The 25730-nt window shown below is 44.1% G+C and overlaps 1 protein-coding gene and 1 pseudogene across 1 annotated transcript in view; both read right to left on the reverse strand.

The window, feature by feature from the left end:
- The window catches only part of CALD1 (caldesmon 1), a 200092-nt gene that overhangs the window by 59622 nt on the left and 114740 nt on the right, over nt 1–25730 (reverse strand). The window lies entirely within an intron of this gene.
- On the reverse strand, nt 2867–3612 carry LOC102428981 (annotated as a pseudogene).

A 25730-nucleotide genomic window follows, 5' to 3' on the forward strand; every position in this document is an offset into this window, starting at 1 on the left:
TGTCTATGCTGTATATCTGAAAACAATACAAAATAATATTGAAAGTAAACTGTAATTAAAAAAATAAAAAAGCAAAATAAAGAAGTATTTATTAACTAAATACTGAGGGATGAATAACTTGCATAAACACAGAGAAAATATTCAAAATATATCTTCATTATTTCTGAATTTGAAATGGATACGCTGTTTTTCAATTATTTGGCTGAGAATTTTACCCCTTACATGCATGGGAAATAAAGTTTAAACAATTCCAATGTGTCTAGAAGTTGATTTTGAAAGCACAATTCTCTACTGTTAGGTTTTAAAAAACTGGATTGAACCTATGACCTGAGAAGAAACCCGTCTAACTCGTTATACACACACACACACACACACACACACATACACACACACACACACACACACACATATATATATATATATATATATATATATATATATATATATATAGTATGTTCTTTAAAGGTTTCAAAAACTCAGGAAGAAAAGGAGCCTGGAAGCTGGGGGATATAATAGAAGATGCATTTAGAGCAGTGGCTGTCAGCCTTGGCTACACATCAGAATCACCTGGGGGAGCTTTTAAAAATCCCTCTGCCCGGGCTGTGTCCCAGACCAATTAAATCAGACCCACTGGGGGTATGAGCCAGGCAGTAAGGCTCCCCACGTGATTCCAGTCTGCAGCCAGGATGACACACACTGATTCATAATGAGTGAACCGTCCCAGCCAGAGGCAGTTATGGCAAAGGCAGTGTAGAGTCATTCAGAACATAGAGTGCAGAGAGCAGTCATGGGCAAGTAAAGGTAGATGAAGCCACTCACCCTTATGATCCTAAATGCTGGGCTCTTTTTGCTTTTTTTATTTATTTTTTAATTGGGGAATATCAATATTTACCAGCAGAAAGTAATACTGTTGTACAGATCAAAATTTTAAACTTATTAAACATTGGTTAAATACACTGTGTGGTATTTCCCTTGTTCTCTCCATGACCAACTTTGAGTCTGACACCACCTTCATTCGCTGGTGGCAGCCCCTGGAGTGGCAGGCCTGGTGCCTGCGAGGGTTTAACCTATAACCTTAACCTCCTTTTGTAAAGAAAACATCCTATAACCCCCAGTTCCTGTCTTTCCCCCATCAGGGGTAATTTGCGTCAGGATGCTATTCTCAAAGCTCAGCTAAGGATCCATGAGAAAACAACTGTTAAGAGGCTGTTTCATGGAATTTGAACTGTAAAAAAGAGAAAAAATGAGGTCAGGACCCAGCCAAACCAACAAGGTACCTGCCAAACCACACCTTATCCTCCTCAATCAGCAAAAATATCATCCACCGCCTGACTCCTCTTACCTCACCAATAGGAGCTCGTTCATTCCCTTATTAGGACACTGGCAGTGGGGAGAGGGACTGCTCCTGTCTGAGGCCCAGGAGTGGCCTCCACAACATGTGCAGCTCATCAAAGACGAGAAGAGGGTAACAGCCACCGAGGGAGGAGACTGGAAAAATTACATCCTCGCTGCATGGAGGACAATCCATCTTGGTAGGCCATAATTATGGTTTTGGATTAAAAAAAATTTTTTGAAGGCCAAACCAAAAAAAAAAAAATCAATCCTAATATATATTTTTTAAATGCATTTTTTTTTTCAGAAGGGGTTTCGCCTTAGAAATGCAGTCAAGGAATTTCAAGTTGAATGCTTCCGGGGAGTTGACTACGGAGTCAATGAGTTCCTGGTCTTACCCTTCTAGAAGGACTGGGCTTGGATGGCTTCTCCAGTTCTAGAGCACACACCTGAACCTAGTAGTGTCATTTGCTTTTTTATTTTATTTTTTTAAACCTGTAACAATAAAAGCCCTGTCCCCCTTCTGTATTTCTGCTTCTCATATGTCTAAGGGGTCCTCTCTCCATATTCTGACCCTTGTCTTAGCTTACCGCTTCTTTTTTTCTCACAATATAGCACCATTCACACCAGGCTTTTTTCTATGATATTGGAGTAGCTTCCAAATCAAAATAAGAAGTCTCCCTGTTATGATCTGTGTCAGCAGGGCTGTCCTGTTAATCCCATCCTGTTTAGTGGCTAAGCTGTTTTCAGAGCCAACTCATGAACTCACATCCATTCAAGCAATAACAGATGACAATTCTAACTTTCTAGACTTTACAAAACACGTCCATCGTGGGCATGCTCTGATATGATTGCTGGAACACCAGTGAGAGAGACACTATTATTCCTACTTCGCAGCTGAAGTAGTAGGCTTGGCAGAGCTGGGCGATCTGCAATCTGCCAGGACATCAGTAGAATTTGGGGCTTTTCTGACTGGCGCTCTCACCCGCCCAAGGATGTCATAACCGTGTGGTTCTGCTCAGACAAGGAGCTCTGAAACTACCAGAGAGAATTTATGTATTCAAGTTCCTCAGGTTCCTCTACGAGTAAATGAAGGGTGTTCAGGTCCCTGGGAGATTGTGGGAGGCCCCAGGACTCACGTCACTCCTCTGGGGTTGGGCTGCTTGCTGCTAAAATTGACTCCTTGTTCAAGTTGTAGTAACATTTCTAAAGCTAAAAAGTTGAACACAACAGCCACTGTCTATTTAAAAACAAACAGTAACATTGGTGATTAAAAAATAAGTAAATAAAAGAGGAACGTATTAGACCAGCCAACCTTGACTTTGAATGAGTGAAGCAAATGAACAAATTGTTTAAAAGGACGAGGATGCTTATTTAATGGTGATTAATTCCCATGTGTGCAGTACTTCTTACCTGCCAGGCAATCGACCGGATTTCATCTAAGCCTTACAATAGCATTGAATAGACATGATTATTCTTTTTCTCCTACCCCACAAACAGGATTTTTTATTTGTCACCATTAAAAGTCTGAATTTTAAAGAGATGCTTGGACTGAGGACGCATATCCATCAACTCGTTCAACTTGAGCACCTGTCTCATCCCCAGTAACTTTTCCAGAACTACTACCTTCACCATGAAGCGCCATGAGTTTTCCTAGTTCAAACTTGGGCTTCTTCAGCCTTCTGACTTTTCTAACAAAGACATCATAGAGCTGACAGTAGATTGGCAAGCCTTTTCTGTGTCGTTTCCATTGCTATCTGGATTTCAAGTCATTTGTCTACAACTCTCGGGTCACAATTTCCATCATCCTCTTCCAGATTTGGCAGACATGTTGATGCTGAGCATCAGAGGTCATCTGAATCTGATGGTTGTGTTTTTTTTAGTAAAACCAACATAGAATAGATGAAGCAAATAACCATCACTAGTCCTGACATTAACGCGAGCTTCAATCATGGTCTGCCATTTTTTGACCATGGAGCACAGTTTGTCTCCACTGGAAAGATCCGTGCCATGGAAATTACTCAGGCAGTTTTTGCCCTGAACATCCTCAGTATTTAGCTTGAGTTTTCCAAGTGCAACTTAATCAATCTGCAGATCAGCTAGGCTCACTTCAAAAACATGACCCTTGATACCATCAGATGTAATTTTGGTTCCTAGAATTCCCCTGACTGGTGCTTTTCCAGTGTTTCTTATACTGAACATAGCCAGTGCTTTCACATCATGCCAATCTTCCTTAGAAAATGGATCAACCACTTTCTTCTTGGTTCCCTTTTTAGACATGATTACTCTTATTATTTTAAGTCTAGATGAGCAAACCTGGAACAAATCACTTGCCCAGGATTACACATAGGATTTTAGCTACCATGTGGCTGACTCAAAAGTGTAGGCTGTTTGTACCGCTACAATATAGCATATCTATTTTTTTTCCTCAGGTCTCAGTTTTTTGACTTTGACAGGACAAGACTTAAAAGTTAAGATCTGGAGAAGTTTAAAGTTATTCGAAGAGTTTACTTTCTTTTAATTGACATAAGAAAGTCATGCGATATTAATAACAATGAAATGAGAGGAGTTGCTAGTGGTTTGGAAGTCCAGCTCTCCCACTGGGGGAAGAGGTACATTCATTGCCTCTTCATAGGACCCGTGAGGCAGTATGTCGTCCTCTGGACTGGTTATTTAAGGGAATGTGTCATGAAAGTTCAAAGACCCTCTCCAGACCCTCCTCTCACCCTCTCTTGGCCTGTTCTGCCAGGAGGAGAAGCTTGCTCATCAAGCAGGATCTGATGTCATATTATAATTGCTGCCAGATTCTCCCACTCACAGACCAGAGGTGAGAGCTGTGAAAGCACAGGCAGGGAATAACATCCGCTAAGTGTTAAGCTGGAGACAGTGAGGGAGCTACCAGAAGCAGCGGCAGGCCTGGAGCCAGGAGCCAGTCCACACACACACCCGGGCAGGGAGGAGGTGGGCCAGTCAATCAACCTCTCTGGCCTCATTTACCTCATCTGTAAAATGGAGCTGGTGATACCTGTAGTGTTGTTGGAGGGTTAAGTGAACTAATATTTGCAACGAACTTAGAACTGCATTTGGCACATAGTAAGTAATACGAGTGTTAACCGTTTTTATTGTTTTGTTTATTGTTATGAGCCCCCTTCTCTCCCTCCTCCTCATTATATGGGAAATAGGTCTTCCAAGGTATGCTATCTTTCCAAACATGAAGGGGAGAACTGGGCACTAAAAATACTTCTGACTCGGGATTATAAATTCCTCTTCATTGAAAATATTAACACCAGAGAATACTGAGAAATGCAGAATAAATGCAGGGGAAATTCTTATCTTTTGTTGGTAGTCCCTTATTCTTCCTTTCTCTCTTGTCCTTCCTTCCTTCCTTCCTTCCTTCCTTCCTTCCTTCCTTCCTTCCTTCCTTCCTTCCTTCCTTATCCTTACCCAATTGATTTTTAGAGAGAGAGGAAAGAAGAGAGAGAGGAGAGAGAGAGAAATAGAGAGAGAGAGAGAGAGAGACATCGATGTGAGAGGAACATTAATTGGTTGCCTCCTGTACGTGCCTCTAACCCAGGATCGAACTAGCAACCTAGGTATGTGCCCTGTCTGGGAATGGAACCCACACCCTTTTGGTGCATGGGATGACGCTCCAACCAGCCAGTGGTATCTGTCTTTCTTTTTTGAGCAGTGGGGAGGGGGTGGGTGTTATAGCTAAAACGTCCAAAAATGCCTTTTATCTCTCATTTTCTCTGTCTCTCTCTTACTCCATGTCACCTCTCATTAAAATGTAAAGGGAAATTTATCATCAGACAGCCTTATCTTCCCATGCCAGAAAATGCACGTCTCCTGGTGGAAGAGGATCCTCCCCTATTCTATTCTTCTTTGGGGCTGGCTTAACACCCAAACTTAGTGGAGAATCGGTGGATCAGAGCTTTAGGCATGGAGGTTGCTCTGACTCTCACTGGAGCGGCTTTAGACAGATTGCCTGGCAGCAGAGCATCCACATGTCCCCACCATCCCACTACCTTTCAGCCAGCAGGCATTCTAATTGTACTCAAAAATTATTCTACTCATGGCTTGTGAATTCAACTACAAAATGTGATGTTAAGGTACTTGAAGTCTTTCCGTACTTGTTATGGGTTGAGTTGTGCCCTTTAAAAATGATATGTTGACACCCTAACTCCCAGGACCTCCGAATGTGATCTTATTTGGAAATAAGGCCTTTATGGAGGTAATCAAGTTATGATGAGGTTGTAAGGGTAGGCCCTCTGCCAATGTGACTCGTGTCCTTATAGAAAGGGGGAACTTTGGACATAGACAGACATATATGGAAGGTAGACTATGTGAAGAAACACAGAGAAAATGCCTTGTGAAGGCTGAGGATCGGAGTGATGAATTTACATGCAAAACCACTAAAGACCGCTAGCAAATCACTGGCAGCTAGGAGAGAGGCATGGGACAGCCTTCAGAAAGGAACAACCCTGCCTGTTACTTTAAGATATATAGTACGTAGGTCTTCATTACCGCAACCCTAGGAAACTAATACAGTTCTCAGTTTAGGGATTGAATGGTTCTACTTTATTAATACATTTTTTCCCGACAATTTCTAGCACCTTATACTGCCTATTTAGGTGAGTGGTTCATCACACTGAACCAGCAGCCCATCTGATTCATGAAGATGCCTTTCGTTGTAACTTGTACCTTATTCTCTCCTATGCTCAGATTTCACCTTTGCTGTGTTCCTTTACTTCTCTGGTATCTGGGGATCTTGGTTGGAGATTTACCTGTAGCTCTGAGGTGGGCCCATAAAACTCTAGCCTTCTCAGGCTCCCAGGGGCAGCCGGTGACAGAGCCTCCGTTCTCTGGGTGGCGGAATATTTCATAGGATCTCCCTCCCAGCCCATAAATCGTTGGGAGAGGCAGACTCATAATACTTCCATACGTCAAGTAACATCAGAAAATTTAAAACGTATGTAGGGGAGGGAGAGTACAGTAAGTGGGAAACAAATCTTTCGCAGGATACTAATTCCTTACAGACCTGGCGCGGTTCAGTCTACGAGTTCAAGGCTGTTCCCCTTGGGATGTGTAGAGATTGTACGTACTTCCTGGGTACCCTTCACTCAGTGAGGTTACAGAATAGTCCCTGTCTATGCTTGAGTCTAAGGAGCTTTTGTCCTTTTGTAGCTAGGAACTGTTCACTACTTACCTGACTGACATCAGAATACCATTCATTTTGCATCAGGCCTCCCCGGGATGTATAGGGTTTGCCCAACTTGTGGAGACCTCAGCAAATGAAAATGTAGAGGTGAGGGCCAGGTTTGTTGCCCTGAATTCTAGGAAGTCTGTATGCTCATATTATGGGTTGAACTGTACCCTCTCCAAAAATATGTTGAGGTTCTAACCTCTAGTACCTCAGGATGTGACCTTATTTGGAAACAAGATCTTTACAGATGTAATGGAGTTAAAATGAGGTCTTTAGGGTGGAGCCTAATCCAATATGTTCTTATAAAAAGGAGAAATTTGGACACAGAGCAGGACACACAGAGGGCAGATGATGGGAAAAGAAGCAGGGAGAATGTCACGTGAAGTAATGGAAGCATAGGAGCTACGCTGCCACAAACCCAGGGGCACTTAGGACGCCCAGGATCTGGAAGTGATAAGGAAGGCTCCTCTCCTTACAGGACTCAGAGGGACCATGGCCCTGGTGACACCTTGACTTCAGACTTGTAGCATCTAGAATCGGGAGACAATAAGTTTCTGTTGTCCTAAGCCTCCCAGTTTTCGGCAGTTTGTTATGGCAGCCCCAGCAGCCCCAGGAAATTCACACGACTCTCCGAAGTCCTTCATGCTTTTGTGATTACCCGAAAGCTACCTCGGATTCATGCCCCAGGCACCCAGTTCATGCCAGTAGTTACCATTGTTAATCAACACCCCCCCCCCCAACACACCCCTTTGAGTGCTGACGCAGTGCCAGGCACTGTGCTAACCGCTTTACATATGTTTTCCTCTTTTTGTAGAGAAATAAACTAAGAAACCCACTGAGAATTAGTAATGTGCTCAAGGTTGTATGATTAATAAGATGATGCAAATAAAATTTGAATCTGAGTTTATCTGGAGTTCGAATTCTGAATTTATACTCTCCTCACTTGTGAAGATTCCTTCAAGATTGGTGGCATCCAAATCCCTGGCAAACAAACTCTTACTTCTTACTACACCCTCCTTCACAACGGATCTGGTTTAGGCCAACTACGAAAAATAGCATTTCTATGTTTTGCCCTATTTTCAGCAAGTTTCATTCAACGTCAGAGTTAGCCCAAGTGTAGCAGTGGGTTATCCTTTCTAAGCAGTAAGTAAATGCAACAACTAACATCCAGATGACGAGCTCCTCTGATTTTACTAAAGTAGGTGGATGTTTTCATGAACACATGTCAATCCCAAACTGAATTGAGCTGCCTTTCGCCCCGGCATCAGTCGTCATGTTGGCATAAGCCGTGTCTCCTCTGGGGGCCTTAGGAAGGGGAGCGAAGAAGGAAGGAAAGGATAGCAAATGTGCCACTGACTAAGCAACCACTGTGGTGTATACACATCCACGTAGCTCGTTCCTCCAATTTTCACTAAACCTGCAAGACAGGTATTACACTTGTGTTTTACAGATGAAGAAACTCAGGCACAGAGAAATCAAACGACCTGCTCAAGGTTCCACACTTGGTAATGTGGTAGACAGGGGATCTGGCGCTGGCTCCTCATCTGGGAGGAATGTGCCTGTTCTGTGCTCTGAAGGGTGGGTCTGGCCCTAGGAGTACTGAGCCCCCTTTTCCAACCAGCAGGGCCACCGCACTCCAGAAAGGCTGCCTGCGAGATGGCAGAGGGGAGCGCCGGGCTCCTCGCTAAAGCCATTCCTCCGCTCCTAAGGTTCCGAGTACCTGAGCCCCGGGCCTCACTCACTCATTCAAAAGTTGCACGAACACGGTCTTTTTCAATTAAGTTCTTAGGCATATCATAACAATGTATTAAATAGCTGTGAAAATTCTCTACGCAAAAGCTACAAATGTCATGAAATCACATTAAAACTAGGTGTTAAAAAACTACTTAAATTTTACACATTTTATGTATTTTTCTCTGGAAACTATACAGGGTAGTTATGAGCTGTGGCCTTTGGTGGGTATTGCTGATCTGTGTAAAGAATGCTTTTGCTCTTTAAAGAGTAAAAGTGGCAAATTTATTTCCTTCTCTTTGGGGTGAATATAGTCTTTCTTTTATTCTATCATTATTTTATATGACCTCTGCTACATACAAAGGGAGTGATTTGGAGAATCGAGTTCTAGGAAAGGTGAGTGTAGACATTCCTTGCAAAGATCAGAAAGTCAGGGAAAGGTAAAGAAAAGACATGGAGAGCAGGCAGAGCTAACCTCTAAGAGACAAATGTCCAGTATAAAAGGAGTCAATCGGCATAAAAAATATCGGACAAAAATACCACTTTCACCCTGGCTGGTGTGGCTCAGTTGGTTGAGCATCATCCTGTGCCCCATAAGGTCACCGGTTTGATCCTGGTCAGGGCACATGCCCAGGTTGCGGGCTTGATCCCTGGTCAGAGTGCGTGCGGGAGGCAGTTGATCTATGTTTCTTTCTCTCCCCCCCCTCCTTTCCTCTCTCTCTAAATTAAATAAATAAAGAAAGAAAAATACCAGGCCCTATATAGGAAATTCAGGACTTGAATGAAATATTCTAATCAATGTCAGTGTGACATGAAGTTTCTAATACATTTCTAAAGAAAAAGTGAAACATGAATGAGAAAAGTACCATAATTTCTCTAGCAATTTATACGTCTTAATAAAAGTATCTCCTTTACTGGTTACTTTTATCAGTTGTTTTTAATAAAAAGTCATCTTAAAACAGTGGGAATTAGTGTTTATAAACCCAGTGGGCAAGAGCAGATACCAGGCAAAGCATACTCCTTCCAACCTGGCTCCTGCGTGAAAAACCCACTGACCACCTAGCTGCTTCCTTGAGTGTATAACCAGGAAAAGTATTTAAGGGCGGAGGAGTGAGGGTGACCTGACTGAGCTTCTAGTTACGACATCATGAACAAATGCCACTCGGAGATTTCTATCTATGAAGTTGCATAATGTTATAGCCTGTGCAAGAATCTTTTCCCAACTCGACAAAAACAAATGGTCTCTCTAAGTTGCTCCTCTGATCTTAAATTTTATTTGGGAAAAATAAGGCTCTTTAATAATAACGTTCATTTGTCTTAGACTTAATATCTTCCTGTATCCTTGAATGCATGTCATTTTAATGGCGGCCTTGACACGCTGCACGTTACACAAGCAGGATGAGCCTGTCCATTTTGCAGCTGTGCCACAGGGAGATGAAGTGACTTCGCAGAGCTGTTTATTAAAGGAGCCAGGACAGAATCCAGACCCTCTGATTCCCACACGCAAAGCCTCTCCTTGCAGCTCCGGGCTGACCCCTGAGCGGGCTGACCCGGAGCAGGCAGCCAGGGGCTCACCGGCCGGCGGAGCTTCCTAAGCTGCTCTGAAGGCAGGGACCAGGATAACCAAGATTACGCAATAAGCTCAGTGGTTTTCAAACTTCAGTCTGCAGCTCCTGAAATCTCTTTAGTAGGTTGTGACCACCATTTTTAAATGAAATAAAAAAACACACAAACATATAGAGAAAATATCAGACTGCAGGGAACTAAATAAAAAAGATATCTGTATTCCCACATGTTTGTAGCATGATTCACAATAGCCAAGGTATGGAAACAACCTACATGTCCGTCAACATATGAATGAATTAAAAAAAAATATATATATATGTACACACAGATATACATAGTATATACACACACATATACATGGTGGGGCATAAGTGGGTTTACAGTACATGAAACACAGTTTATTTTTGTATTATTATTTATTATTGTATTATTTTCCAGACAACCAACTGTAAACCTACTTTTGCCCTACCCTGTATATACATATTTATAATACATATGATGGAATATTATTCAGCCTTATAAGAGGATGAAATCATTTGCAATGTGGATAAATCTAGAGGACATTATGCTAAGTGATAAAAGCCGAACACAGCGAAACAACAACTGTATGGTATCACTTTTATGTAGAACTAAAAATAAAAATGTCAAACTAGAATGGTGTTTACCAGGGGTTGGAGTTTTGGGGAAATAGAGAGAGGCTGGTAAAAGGATACAAACTTTCAGTTATAAGATGAATAAAGTCTGAGGATCTACTGGTAATGTACAGCATGGTGATGATAGCTGATAATACTTTATTATATAACTGGGATGTGCTAAGAGACTAAACTTACGTGTTCTCACCAAAAAAAGAAAGAGAAAACAAGGTAAATATGGGAAGTGATGAATGTGTTAATTAACTTGATGGTGGGAATCCTTTCACAAGGTATAGATATATCAAACCATCATATTGTACACTTTACCAATAAAGCTAAAACAAAATCTGCAGTAAAACATAAAAAATATCAGGGGCATTGCACATAGCAAGAGTGAGCACTGTTTTGTGAAATATTTGTTTCAAATACATATGTGTGTATGTGTATGTATATACACTGAGTGGCCAGATTATTATGACCACCCCATCAGTACTTCATTGACACTTCCAAAAATACTGAATATTGAAAACTTCCTAAGCAAATACTCTCAAGGTTTTATTATTATTATTTGCATAACTAATTCACTTCATTGTACTGATGGGGTGGTCATAATAATCTGGCCACTCAGTGTATATAGTACTGAGTCACAATATAAATTTAAGTTTATTACATTTAAAGTTATTTTAATTTAAGTATAAGTTAAAAGAAACTTGCATTTCCTTCAGAGGATCAGAGGCAAAAAGAAAACTGTTAAAGACTGATGTAGCTAATGCCTGATCAGAGGCTGTGCTGGGTCTGAGAGCAGCCACGGTCCCAAAGGGAGTAAGGAGCTTTGGGTGGTGAGTGTGGGGAGAGGATAGAAGAAAGATGCCTGCAGTGGGTGGGAGGTGAAAAGATTAGGTAATCTTAAAGCTTGAGCCTGTGTTTTATCTTTTTGTGTTCTTAGTGCCTAGTCCAGCAGCACCAACGGGCACAGGAAAAGCCCTCATGAATATTTGTTGAGTAAATGCATAGAAATGAGTGAGGTTTACAGATTTTTTTCAGGCTTCTCTTAAGAATTCAGTTAGGCTTGGAAATGAATCCAGGCAGTCCTGCATTTATGAAAAGTTTGTTTCAAGAACCTTAATTTGCAAATTAGTTTTTGGAACTTCAAACATCATTACACATGGCAGCTGGGATCTCAGGCCAGCCCACAACCACCTTTTTAGACCCAAGTTATAGCTCAGGCTGGTATGAGAACTGAAGCTACGCTTTTTAATGGGAAAAACACATCCTTGCGGGTCCAGTCAGGGAGGCCAGGAGCAAATTAGCCTCCAGATGGCAGAGGAGCACCTCTCCAGCCCTCAGTCCTCTTGCTGTGGTTAGACCTGCAGCTGCAAAGCCATTTCTGATGGGCTGGGAGAGATGTGAGAAGCAGCAGGAAGTGAGGGCTCATTTCAAGGACAGGCATAGGTCAAAGGTAAGGAGAGGGAAAGATAAAGGAGCAGTGCCAATAGCATCAACAAGGAGGGAAAAGACTGGGGCCACCGACCACCTAGCCCAGTGGTTGGTAAACTGCGGCTCGCGAGTCACATGCGGCTCTTTGGCCCCTTAAGTGTGGGTCTTCCACAAAATACCAACTTCTGTGCATGGGCCATGAAGTTTCAATTGCACAGTACATGCGCGCCCGCACGTGGTATTTTGTGGAAGAGCCACACTCAAGGGGCCAAAGAGCCGCATGTGGCTTGCAAGCCGCAGTTTGCTGATCACTGACCTAGCCAGTGTGATTGTGGCCTGGTGGCCAGAAAGACACATGGAGAAAGGTGAGGTCACCTCCATAAGGAGTTGGTGCTGCCATCGCACAAGCAATTCAGTGATATTATGTAGAGTGCCCAGTATGTGGAAAGCACAATTACCTGTTTCTCTGACTGTCTTTCTTATTTTTTCATCCATAAACAGCAAGTAATAATTTCACTCTTCACCAGGTCAGAGACCCAGAAAAGTCCATCATTTAAAACCAACCATTGAACCTCAAAGTGAGCAAACATGGCCTGTTTGGTAAGTACAGCAAGAGTCACAAAACTCACTTGCCCTTTACATTGTAGGAGAGAAGGCCCCTCACTGCTCCTCCATCTAGACCAGTGGTTCTCAACCTTCTGGCCCTTTAAATACAGTTCCTCATGTTGTGACCTAACCATAAAATTATTTTCGTCGCTACTTCATAACTGTCATGTTGCTACTGTTATGAATCGTAATGTAAATATCTGATATGCAGGATGGTCTTAGGCGACCCCTGTGAAAGGGTCGTTCGACCGCCAAAGAGGTCGCGACCCACAGGTTGAGAACCGCTGATCTAGACTATTGACTTATACTTTGAACATAATTCTAACAAACGGGGTTTACTGATTCCTTGGCTACAGCAGAACAGAGAGTGGGGTCCTAGAGGTGGGTGCTTTACCAGCAATTAGAAGAAACAAAAGGCATAATGAGAAGAGGGAGGATATTCCTTAATAACTGCATCCACTTTGGGATGGGAGTCTTGTTATCCAAGGAGGTATCACTGTTTCATAGCATGATTAAAAAAAACATATTCCTAATGACAATCCTCATCAATTGGAAAGCGTTTCAAATGAGTTGTAACATCTAATTTAAAGAAGCAAAAGAGGGAGTTTCTATTAAACGTTGCTATATTTTTTTTATCAGCACAGAAGTCTTTTTTATTTTTCCCCACTTATCATGCCATGAATCCATAGGGAATGGGTTCCAGCAGCTCAGGTTCCTTTCCACTGATTCTCACAAAGTGTGCTTCCCTGGGTGGAGCAGGCTGACGCTTCCGTTGAACCCAGGTACCTTTCTCTTTGGCTTCCTTCTTTTTGATCATTTTCCTTCACACATTTCAGGAAGTTATCTCAGCTCTCTGTGTGCTTAATATGCTCAATACGTACATTCATTCTCTTGGCAAGAATCTTGCCCTTAACTTGCTTGCTCACAATAATGCCCACTGCATGCTGGGTGACACTGTAGACTCTTCCAGTTTTGCCATGGTAACATTGTAGGGCATTCCTTTTGAGCAGCGCCCATTCCCTTGATGTCCACATTATCACCTTCCTGTAGATTCACATGTATGTGGCCAAAGGAACAACTCCATGTTTTCTAAGAGGCCTAGAGAACATATGGCGGGTGCCTCTCCTCTTTCCCTTTGTGTTAGTCATTTGGTGAATTACTGCAAGATGGCGGTTCCGGCCAAAAGGAAGCAAACGTTGCTTTTTTGTTATAAAATTTAGCAGGCTGGAAAACTGCCATCTACATTCCCCAATAAGATTGGATAATCTAGGTATTCCTATACTTTTTACAAATCTGAACTTTTTATGTACATTTCTTCTATCATTTCTGCTGAGTCTTATATAATTATGCCAATCACTTAGTTCCCTGCCATGTTTTTATCTTCGTTTCCTTAGAAAACAGTGGGATGAACTAATTCCCTATGTTTCTTTAATACCATGGTTTTAAAATTTACACACCCTTCCACATTTGTTTCAAAGTGTTGCACAAAAACAAAACTTTCTCATTCTCAGGATACATCAGAGCATACTTGTTTATGAGTTTAACTGTTAATGGACTATAAGGCATGACTATTAACAAGAAACCCAAAATCTTGACTCAAGAAGACTTGCCAGGGCTTTGAGAAAATGAGAAAGGTAGTGGTGAAAATATTAAGACTACAAGTGACAGAATCTCTCAATAATCTTACAAGAAACAAATTAAGCATCATCTTAAATTCTAAAGAACTGAAGAGCCATTCACACCTGCTCCCAAAGATAACATGGCTCTGTGTAGGTTTTGACATACAGGAATTTTAATGTGTTTCATTAAAAGAACACACAAAAAACACTGCCAATCTTGCAGTTGTAGGTGATGACACTGATAATTATCTGATGCAAACGCAAAGGGAATTAGAATTCATTTTGTTGGGCACCTGCTTTGGCATTTAACCTACTACTGCTTTCAAAGCAAAAGGTGCAGAGGCTTTGTGTGTTCAAATGACTCAAATGAAAAGTATGAACTTAGATGAGCTGCTTTGTTTATCTAATAACAGGAAACTTAACGAAGGTATTTTGAGCATCAGCATCAGGCTGGAAACTGAAGGTTTAAAGATTCAAAATAGTTCCTGCCCGCAAATGAATTACCATCTATTAGGGAGAGAACAGGCATGCTCACCACTAACTTTAGAGCAAGGCTAATAATAGGAGGATGGACAAGGGTTGTTAGCATGGAGAAAAAGGAGGAACTGAAGAAGGCTTGTGGAGGAAAGTAGCATTTGATCAGGGCCTTGAAGGACAGGAAGGAAGTCAGAAGCAGAAGAGGTAGATAGAGATTTTCATCACCCCCTTCACACACACACACACACACACACACACACACACACACACAGTCCCATAGACCCTACCCACTCCACCAAAACTTCCTTAGAATCCAAGTTCTGCATTGAACAGTTCAGAAACCTAATCTTGTTTAATGTCTCTATTTCCAATGAGGAAACCGAGGCACATGGGGTGCTCCTCATGTCAGGCATTGAGGGGGCCAAGGAATGGAGTTGGCTTGTACATGATGAGTTTGGGGAGCAATGAGTGGTCCGATTTGGCCAGAGGATGGGGCGGTCAGAATGGGAAGAAACATTAAAGGCAGATTGTGGAGAACTTTGAATACCATATTAAGAAGAGTGGGCTCTATCCTCAAAGGTAGGAGGAGGCGGGGGCAGCAGGGACAGGATCTGAAAAGGGAGAGAGACTGAGGCTGGGACCAGATGAGAGGCAACTGCAATTGTCCAGATGGGAGGCAATGACTGTTGAAATTCAGGAAATGACAGAGTGAGCTGAGAAGAGAGAGAGACATGGAGAAAGTGCAGTGATAGAACCACGGATCCACAGGCATGATGGGGTGGAGAAAAAGTTGGGAAAGAGAGAGAGAGAGAGAAAAGAAGAAGAAGAAGAAGAAGAAGGAGAAGGAGAAGGAGAAGGAGAAGGAGAAGGAGAAGGAGAAGGAGATGGAGACGGAGAAGGCGAAGAAGAAGAAGAAGAAGAAGACGAGGGGAGAGGGGAGAGGGAAGAAGTAGGACAAGAAGAAGAAGGCGAGGAGGAGGAGGAGGAGGAGGAGGAAGAGGAAGAGGAAGAGGAAGAGGAAGAAGAAGAAGAAGAAGAAGAAGAAGAAGAAGAAGAAGAAGAAGAAGAAATCTTTTCCTAGAATTCCAGGCTCTGTTGTTGACCAGCTGTGTAGCACTGGGAAAGCCTTTCACGCACCATGTGCCCTAGTTTCCTCATTGGAAATGGAGGCATTAAACAAGATCAGTGATTTCTGAACTGTTCCATGAAGACCTAGGATTCCCAGAAAGCTTTGATGCAGTGGGTAGGGTGGGTGGGTAGAGAAGGGGTCCCCAGGGAGTGTGGGGGGTGAGCAATGGGGCGTGATTGGGGAGTGTAGTGGGAATGAGGAGCTCTAGATCCACCTATTTAACATAACATCTCCTTTTTAGAACAGAAGTCCTTGTAACATTAAATTTCTAACAGAAACCCCCAAACAAACAAAAAAGCCCAACTAGTTTGATAACCACTGAATGACACAGATAACCTCTCAAATCCCTTTGAGCTGACCACAGAAACTGGTTATCCAAGAGATCTGCTAATATAGTAGACGTGGGTCTCGTTTTTAAGACCCCGTGTGTTCCTCTGTTTATTTGATTAACTGCTGCACAAATGCTGGAAACAACTGGAACAGCAATTGTCGTGCTGAATCAGTGCCAAAACTCTCAAAAATGGGAAAGATTTACTGAAAGGCCACTTGGTGTTCTTACTCTCACCCGCGGTACCTTTTTCCAGGACTCAGTAAGTTTCCCAAACCTCACAAGCGCCAGTGTGAAGAGGTACCTGGCCTACGAGTACAAAAGCACGGCTTCACTGCTGACTGCTGTCAGGCTCTGGGTAAGCTGAGTTACTGCTCTGGGTTCCGTTTCCTTGTCTGTAGAATGAGAGCCTTGCAGCAGACAATCCTAGAGGCCCCTTCCAGCTTCAACATTCCAGGATTTCATGATCCTAAACCTTGGAGCCTCTTATCTCAGCAATTCCCAGATCAATAGCATGTGCTCTCAATCTCTCTCTGTCACAGTCAGATGGTCAGTATATTAAGGGCTTTGGGCTGTTGACTTTAAGGATTGGGCAATGTGTGCTTTAGCCAAATGTGAGTCCTGCAAATGGATCATTCTGAGCAGAGGGCTCAGGTCTAAATTAACAGCAGATCTTCAGACACACAATGCTTTGTGGGCCAGTATTTGGAGTAGAGAAACCCTGTGCCTAGGGAAAACCCTCCATAAAAATGGAAACCAATCAGAACAGCTGCAAAGTTTAGACCAGAAAGTCTCACACAGGTCTGAAACTCACATACGCGCTGCCTCCCTTTGCCTGCTGATTTCTCTTTTTTCCCTCCCACTCCCACAATTAAACACAAATTTTTCTTTTACAACAACAATTCCTTTGTAAAAAAAAAAAAAGAGAGAGAGAGAGAGAAAAAGAGGGAGAAAGTTAAACCAAAGAGGCAAGGGAACACTCACTGGGAGAGCGCGGCCAGGCTGCGTCTTCCCTTCGAACCGGATCCCCTGAGCATGTCTGCAGCTGGAAGGGGCGGAGGTGCTGGAGGTGCTGAGACCCTCTGGGCGGTCAGGGTGGGGGCCGGGCCCCATGAGGTGCCATGTTATCTGTGGCTGAAGTGCCGTGTGCAGGATGCTCCCGTATTTTCCCTTTGTGTTAACACTTTTTGGTCTGTCCCTGTGACGAAAGTCTGGGCTTGTCCTCTGCCAAATCTACTCCTCCCCACCCTTCCCTCAGCATAGGATCATCAGAGAGCTGATTGTTATTTTTTACTGTAATGTCTCTAATAGAAGCCCATCACGTTTAGTTGGGAAAGGGCACCGATGGCTTGGAGATTTCCAGAATGTTATTACTGGGTAGCAGGGGCCAGGATCCCCAGAAGCTTTCATGATGAAGACTTTATATGATTAATGACAATGAATTATTCCAAGGTAGAGAACTGCTTAAAGGAAAAGACGCTGATCCATGTGGAAAACAGGGATCATGGTATCACTAGCGTACACGATCCAATTCTGAAGAGATCAACGGAAGTCAGCCCACCGAAAAGTTCACGGGGTGCAGTTCTCAGGCCCTCATTCTGAGCTCTGTTCTCAATTAGCATCCGTGGAGGTGGTGTCCAAAGCAAACAGTTCCCACTGAGAAATCAAATCTGAGAAACTCCTCTTATCCCTTTTTTTCCAGGGAAAGATGCAGGATATAAAAATGCGAGGCAAAGGCAAAGGGAAGAAGAGAGACTGCCAATCAGCGATACACTGGGTTATACAGGACGTTGGGTGCTCATGCCCCTCCGTGAAATGAGGGCGGCAGCCTGCCTAGCATATGTTGCAACAGCGGCCCAGTCTGCACCCATGGCGCTCTGATAGTGATCTCATCTGCCACGCTGGGCAAGGGAGCCGGGTCAGTAACAGCTTGGAAAGCAACCAAATTTGAGCCCCTGAGGATGGGGGCGTGTTGGCTCTACCTGGAAATGACCCTCATCTCGGCCCGAGTTATGGATACATTTCTTTATCTCTAATAAGCAATGAACAGATTGGTGCTGGGGCACTGAGCTGCTTATGGGACTGGCTTCCTGTCAAAGGAGAACAACCCAGATCTTCACAATGGAAGGTTGAGACGGTCCTTTCGGGAAGTAGCAGGAGAAGCAATCAGCTTCACACACCGAGGGCCCCTTTACAGAATGAAAAACACCTTCGAGGGCTACAGCTTTGTCACGAACAAGGACCCAGAAGCACAGAACATGAAACAATTTGCTTCATGTTCTGGAGAACTTCAGTAGCTCCTCCTGTGCTCAACGTAAAGACGTTTAATTTAATTAGGTGAAATGCTCTCTTCACTTCAACGGCCTAGAAAATTTTGGTTGTTTTCCTACTTAAATACTAGGCTGTCATCAGTCATAATTTATAGAGTAAATACAGTTTCATGAACCTCAGAGTTAACTATTTCAATATATCATGATGCACAGACACATTTACACATCTTTTTGATCATGTATATTGTCATTCAACATATACTGACTATGTAACGTAAAGGAAGGCACTCACACTCACTGACTTGGCATGAGTTTATCGCTCCGGAGCTGAGAGAGAAACGTGTCAAGGCATTTTGCTACTCTCCTTTCTACCGAATTTTGCCCATTTCATTTTTTCCCTTCAAAAACTTCAGGGGCTTGCTGTGGCAGGCAGAATAATGTTCTCCCAAAGACATCCATGCCCTAATCCCCAGGGTTTGTGAATATGTTCCTTTACATGGCCAGAGACTTTAGATGTGATTAAGTCAAAGGCTTGGAGATGGAGAGATTATCCTGGATTAATCCAGATGTGCTCAATCTAATCACACGAGTCTTCAAAGTCAGAGAACCCTCGGGCCGTGGTCTGAGGGAGACAGGACTACCAGGAAAGAAGAATGGCCAGAGAGATATACCCCTCGCTGGCGCTGAAGGCAGAGGAAGGGGGCCAAGAGTCCGGGAGTGTGGCAGGATCTAGAACAGGGATGGCGAACCTTTTGAGCTCGGCGTGTCAGCATTTTGAAAAACCCTAACTTAACTCTGGTGCCATGTCACATGTAGAAATTTTTTTGATATTTGCAACCATAGTAAAACAAAGACTTATATTTTTGATATTTATTTTATATATTTAAATGCCATTTAACAAAGAAAAATCAACCAAAAAAATGAGTTCGCGTGTCATAGGTTCGCCATCACTGGTCTAGGCTAGATTCTAAGCTGGAAAGGCAAGGGAATGGATTCTCCCCTAGAGCCAGAGCCTCCGGAGAGGAATGCAGCCCAGCAGCCCTGCCCTGGACTTGTAACCTTTACAACAGTGGATAACAAGTTTGTGCTGTTTGAAGTCACCAAGGTTGCGATTACTTGTTCCAGCAGTGATAGAAAATGAATACATTTGCTTATGGGGCTCCTTTGAGCTTGGGAATACACTTCATCTCCCGATCCTCCATCCCCTCCCAATTCTGAGGTGACAAATGTAGTTTTGGCACATTCAAAATAAGCCCATAAGATCGTGTGAAAAATCCTGTGGTTCTTTCAGGGCAGTCAGATTCCCACCTCCCAACCTCCACCACCACCACCCACATACACGCTTCTTAACTCTCCACAGAGGAGGGCAAGAATTTAGTAACTTCTGCCACTATGCAGGCATTCAGGTACTAAAAGTATGCTGATGGCCAGCTGTATAAAGCCACCCACCAAGCTATTGTCCAAGTCGTAAGGACAGGGAGAGGGAAGTCCCAGGCACCCTTAGTTGGCCCCTTGTCATTAGGGAATGAATTCATCTGGGAAGTAGCTGTCTGCCTTTAGTTTGAGATAGCAAAACTCATGGGTATCCAAACTCATGCTAGCTGGCAGGGAACTGACATAACAAAAGTGAAGAGAGAAGCCCTAGCTGGTTTGGCTCAGTGGATAGAGCGTCAGCCTATGGACGGAGGGTTCCTGGGTTTGATTCTGGTCAAGGGCACATACCCGGGTTGTGGGCTCCATCCCCAGTGTGGGGCGAGCAGGGGGCAGCTACACGGGAGAGGCAGGGGATGAGAGCAGGCTCGAGTGGGCCACAGCTTCTAAGGAGCCCCTGAGATCTGCTGGCTGGGGCAGAGAGGCAAGGTGAGAGAAATTAGGAAGGACATACCAGAAGGTAATTTGTGAACAGAGTTCAGATCCTGCAGAGACCGACAGGCATATGTGCTTTCATTGTGTAGCACAAACGGGTGGGTGCTCAGAGTCCCGCTTCCAGATCTGTCTCTGAGAACTGAATTAATGATCTTCTATTGGCACCATGAACAACTGGGCCCATCATCCTTCAGCAAGATAGTAAGTGTCACACATACGCCATTTCAGGACTGACTAAAGGGGAAACGGGCGTCTGGGCCACGCTCACAGCACCCTTTATTTCTGGATATTTTTGTCCAATTTTTCATGAAAGAGATTCTGAACTAGGAATGTTTGAGGGAGGTCAGTGAAATAGAAAGGAATAGCTCCCACCACGGGGTGGTCCTTCATTAATAAAATATGATGAAAAAATAACTTTCCTTCATGGAGGTAGAAGACGGCCACATGATCTGTTCCAGACTTTACCGTCTGCAGTGGTGGAGAACAGCTTCCACCTTGGAGCAACTCCCCAGGGAGGGGAGAGGTATGTGGGAGGTGCCCTCATGCACTTAACACACACACACACACACACACACACACACACTCACACACACACACTCACACTCACACAGCTGCTTACCTCCTACAGAAACTCAACTTACACCCAAAGAAAATCTACTCAACAGTTCAAGTAATATAAAGGCATTTTGTAAAAAGGCTCTTAAGGAAAATTTTTCTTATAAAGAAATTCATAGACTTTATACTCGTAGCATGAGGCTAAAGACCTTGCCCCAGACAGCTGCTCACCATGGGCTGAATAGAGATGGAGGTGAGGGGCTAACTACATAACGGCAGGCAGAACCTCTTTCGTCCTTTCCTTGGCCCTTAATAGTCTTTCTTCCCCAGCTGATGACGTCTCCCCCTCCCCCCGATCCCTACCTCAGGCACTGGACATATTCACTGAAACTATATTGCTTCGTGGTGTCCTGTGATATTGCTTTTCTAATGGGTCCTCACTCTTCCCTTTATCCATCTTCCTGTGCAGAAAGACAGACTCGTCTCTATCTTCTTTCCTTCCTCTCCTTCCCCATCTTCTCTGCTATTGTCTTCGTGGTTTCACTGTATGTTCCTTTAGGAATATGTGGTGGGCTGGGAGGGGTGGAGGAATGAATGTATGGAAAGTCATTGCTGATCCCTCATCTTAGTCTTCCTGTGTCACCCCCTGTCCTTGGCTAGAGTCCTTAAGGCGTCTCCTTAGGTCTGAATCATTCTTTGCCTGGCCTTTGTCTAGGGCCGTAACGTCTCCAGTTGCTACACTGTCCTATCTCCCCTACAATGGTGTCCATGGTTTTGTCCCAGCATGCTCCCCCAGCAAGTCGTCTAGTTAAGTGCTGTGGAGGATCCAAAGATAAGGTCAGACCTAAACGGAGATATGTATACAAAAATGTTAATACAAGATGGCAAGTGACCATACTCTGAAAGCAGGAGAGCTAAAGTCCTACACTTCAAAGGTGACATCCTGTTTCCAAGGTGCCAGTGTTTAACCACCTTTACGCTAATTTATTCTGCTGTTGAACTAGACTTCCCATTGCCGAAATAGAAGTCCACTTATCTCTATTATGGCCACAGGAATGAAGTCATCCTTTAGTCTCATCTTTTCTAGGCTAGATGCCAATGCCGACTTTCCATCCTTTTAATATCAGCCTGAAATATAACAACCCTTCCAACGAGAAACCCAAATCGGAGACAATAAAGGCTGACCAAGGTTGCATGTGCCTGGACGAAGTCCCAGTGCTGCCCGCCACGTTCCTGTTAACACATCCTAACAGCGTTTCGTACTGACAACAGCGTCTCTTACAGAGATCATTCATTCATTTTTGTGCTAAATCCAGGTTTCTCCTACTTAGTCTATTTCCAGTATTTATCTTAAAGGAATTTTTGTTATTATTTGCTTTTAATAATAGAGAACGTCCTACTGTTTAGAGGCCCATTTTCCCACTCTTCCACGATACTCTGTATTGCATTTGTCATGTCTGACTAAGCTCTTGGTAACATAAACAGAAAACTGAGGAGCACATAACCTGATTTCAAAAAGGGAGGACAAACCTTTCAAAGAGCCCCTCCCTGAATTTCAATCTGTGGAAAGTCCAATTATCTATTTGAGGCAACATAGAGTTCAAGTTTCTAGATTGCACTAATACTGTGCTTATATATTTTTGTCTCCCTATAGCAGCGGTTCTCAACCTGTGGGTCGTGATCCCTTTGGAGGTCAAATGACCCTTTCACAGGGGTCGCCTAAGACCATCGGAAAACACATATATAATTACATATTGTTTTTGTGATTAATCACTATGCTTTAATTATGTTCATTTGTAACAATGAAAATACATCCTGCATATCAGATATTTACATGATGATTCATAACAGTAGCAAAATTATAGTTATGAAGTAACAACGAAAATAATTTTATGGTTGGGGGTCACTACAACATGAGGAACTGTATTAAAGGGTCGAGGCAGTAGGAAGGTTGAGAACCACTGCCCTATAGGCTGGAGCTCTTACTCATCTGTGTGAACCTCTCTCACCCCTGTGAGCACAGTACCTGGTACAGAATAGGCCTCTGTAATAGATGTGCTGCATAAAGGAATTAATGCACATGGCTTCATGCAACTAATGGCCTTGACCAAGTGAACTTATTTTCTTTTGTGATTGAGGTTAAGTGATGTGAATGGTGGCCTCGCCTCAAGTTTAGCTGTGCCCTCCATTGGCACTGTATGCTGAGTGCTGGGTGGGCCTAGGGAGGCAACTTGCAGGGGGGCTGGGGAGCTATCTGCCCTGGCATTGGTCCCTCAGCCCAGCCCCATTGCCCTATGTCTGTGAAACGTAGGCTGCAGGGAAGCGGAGGCTGTTTCACAGTGTTTTCTGAGCCGAGGCCAAGCCTTGATGTGCAGTTGACCAAGAATCACAGAGCAGAGGAGAGAGTCGCTAGTCCTGCTTCAGTACACAGCAAGCATAGCATGGTTTCGGAATTCTGCAGGACTAGAAGGAATGCACGGCCGCTGTGGAATCTTGAAAGATTGTATCTATCACAAGGGCATGAGACAGAGTGACTCAGAGGCCCAGGGTCAGGTGGGCCCCAGGGCAGTGGCACTGGAGGGTCCTGCGCAAATGACTTCATGACAGAGGGGGGCAGGGCCTCACTGACGCAGGGGCCCAGCAGCAGGAAGCCATGGAGATGACACATGGTGGTGGAGCGTACCATTCGTGAGCTTGTGCGAGACAGACTCCCAGAAGCAATCAGAGGGGACTTCTTCAAAAGCATTTTTCTTGGGGCTGTGGTGGTAGTCCTGCAGGAGCAGGTAGCACTCAGAATGATGTTATTTATGGAATTATGTGGGGTTCTACTGACAGCCAGGGGCAGATTCTAATGGAAGGCACATGGGCGACAGCTATAAGATTTCTGTACCTTTTTAAAATGAGATCTTATTTTGAAATCTTTTAAACAAGCTAAAAGGAATAAGGAAACTATAACGAACATCTGGGTGCTCACCATGCAGCCTAAGAAAAAACCGTTCACAGTAACTGAGCCCTGTGTGCTCTTCTAGGCCAGCATTTCCTGCTGCCCACCCGGGGGGAGCTGTTCTCCTGAATCTGCTTTCTGCCCAATCCACTTTCTTCCCCTCCGCTGTCCCTCCCATCTCTGCTCTCACCCCCGGGGACCACCATCAAGGCCACCAGAGTGTGGATTTGGCTCTAGGATGAGACAGGATGGGAGTGTGGGAGTGAGATGTCCTTTCGCCCTGTCTGGATGCTTTTGTATTTTTCATGGTGAAATGCAGGTTCCCTGATCATGATACTACCGTTCAGGTAAAAAAAAAGGGGGGGGGGCATTTTTTTCCCCTTTCCCAGGCCAAACTTTGAGTCCCAGCATTCCTTTGCTAATTCTTCCCTTTAGCCATACCCTGACCTCCGGTTAGATCCCCACTGGCCATCGAACACACATCTTCAATCAGTGCAATACACCCGAACATCTACCTAAAGGGAACATTTGTTCAGGGAAAAGTTTATTGGCATTTGCCACCATTTGCCTCATATTTCCTGAAGCTTTATGCCCTTATGCGACAAAGGTAGTCCTTCTCTTTTTGCCAAGATCCTTTGCTTCTCTGAACTATAGTAATTCTAAAAGAACCAGTATCTGTCCCCACCTCTATGAAGTCTTTCTAGGTTTGATGGTATTTCTTCGTAATTTATCATCTTAGGAGGATAGAGGAGGTTTGAGCCACTCGTGTTTGCATGCATTTGGTAAATAGTTACGTTGTCATGTATGAATCGGCCCCTCCAACTAACTTGCAGGGAGGACACTCATTTCTGTTTAAACTCTTGTAACAATGATGTAGGTCTACTGTCTAAGCTCTTTTTAAAATCTGGGTTTTTGTTGTTGTTTTTACCAGCTGAATTATTTCCTTTTTCTGGAGAGAGAAGTTTCTCTGTTGAAGGAGCGTGCCTCCAACTCCCCTCTGCCCTCCAGCTGGAAGCACATCTTCAATACAATGAAACAGAAGTAGATTCTGAGTTCCAGTCAAGACCGTGGAGTAAGTGGGCACTGCACTCACCTCCTCCCATGACACATTGAAAATGACAGCGAAGTTATAAAAAATCAACCCGGATAAGCATCTGAACAGAAGATCCATGACCAAGGATATAAAGAGAAAGTCATATCAAGACTGGTAGGGAGGCCTGGCCTGTGTGGCTCAGGGGTTGAGCGACGACCAAGAGGTCACCATTTTCATTCCAGGTCAGAGCATATGCCCGGGTTGTGGGCTCGATCCCCAGTAGGGGTGTGCAGGAGGCAGACGATCGATGTTTCTCTCTCATCGATGTTTCTATTTCTCTATCCCTTTCCCTTCCCCTCTGTCTAGAATCAATAAAAACAGAAGCTGCTGGAACCCCAGGTGTCCTCTGAAAACACCAGCACCAAAACTGTGGCTCCCAGGCACTCACCTTAGGCTCCTGCGGAGGCGGAGGGGCAGTGGCTCCAGGGGCGCCAGAGACACACAGGGAGAAACTGCGTTGTGTGACTTCGGGGTGAGGGCTGGAGGGACAGCTGCCATTGTCGCCAGACTGAGCCTCTCTCCTGGGTGGCCAAACCTGAGTCTGCATTAATCATGTGAATTCCACTAGCTCCACCCTGAGGACTACCTGAGACCCAGCCCTACCCAACTTGCACATGGCCCCAGGTTCTTTCGGCGATAACAGGCCTGGGCCCGCATTGCAGCCTTTCTTCAAAAACACTCAAGGAATTCTGACAAGTATAGGGGGTGTCAGGCACATACAGGGAGAAACTCAGTTGTGTGGCTTCAGGGTGAGGGCTGGCGGGACAGCTGCCAGTGTCCCTATGTTGAGCTCTCCTCCCATGTGACCAAATATAAATCTGCACCAGCCTGATCAACTCCACTAGCTCCACCCTGAAGACTCTGAGACCCCACCCCACCACAAAGGGCGGCAGGTCCCAGGCAAGTGGCAGCTGGCATCAATGTGCCCTGCAACATTTTTTT

The sequence above is a fragment of the Myotis lucifugus genome, unplaced genomic scaffold, assembly GCF_000147115.1.
Source record: "Myotis lucifugus unplaced genomic scaffold, Myoluc2.0 scaffold_46, whole genome shotgun sequence".
In the NCBI taxonomy this organism is placed as follows: Eukaryota; Metazoa; Chordata; class Mammalia; order Chiroptera; family Vespertilionidae; genus Myotis; species Myotis lucifugus.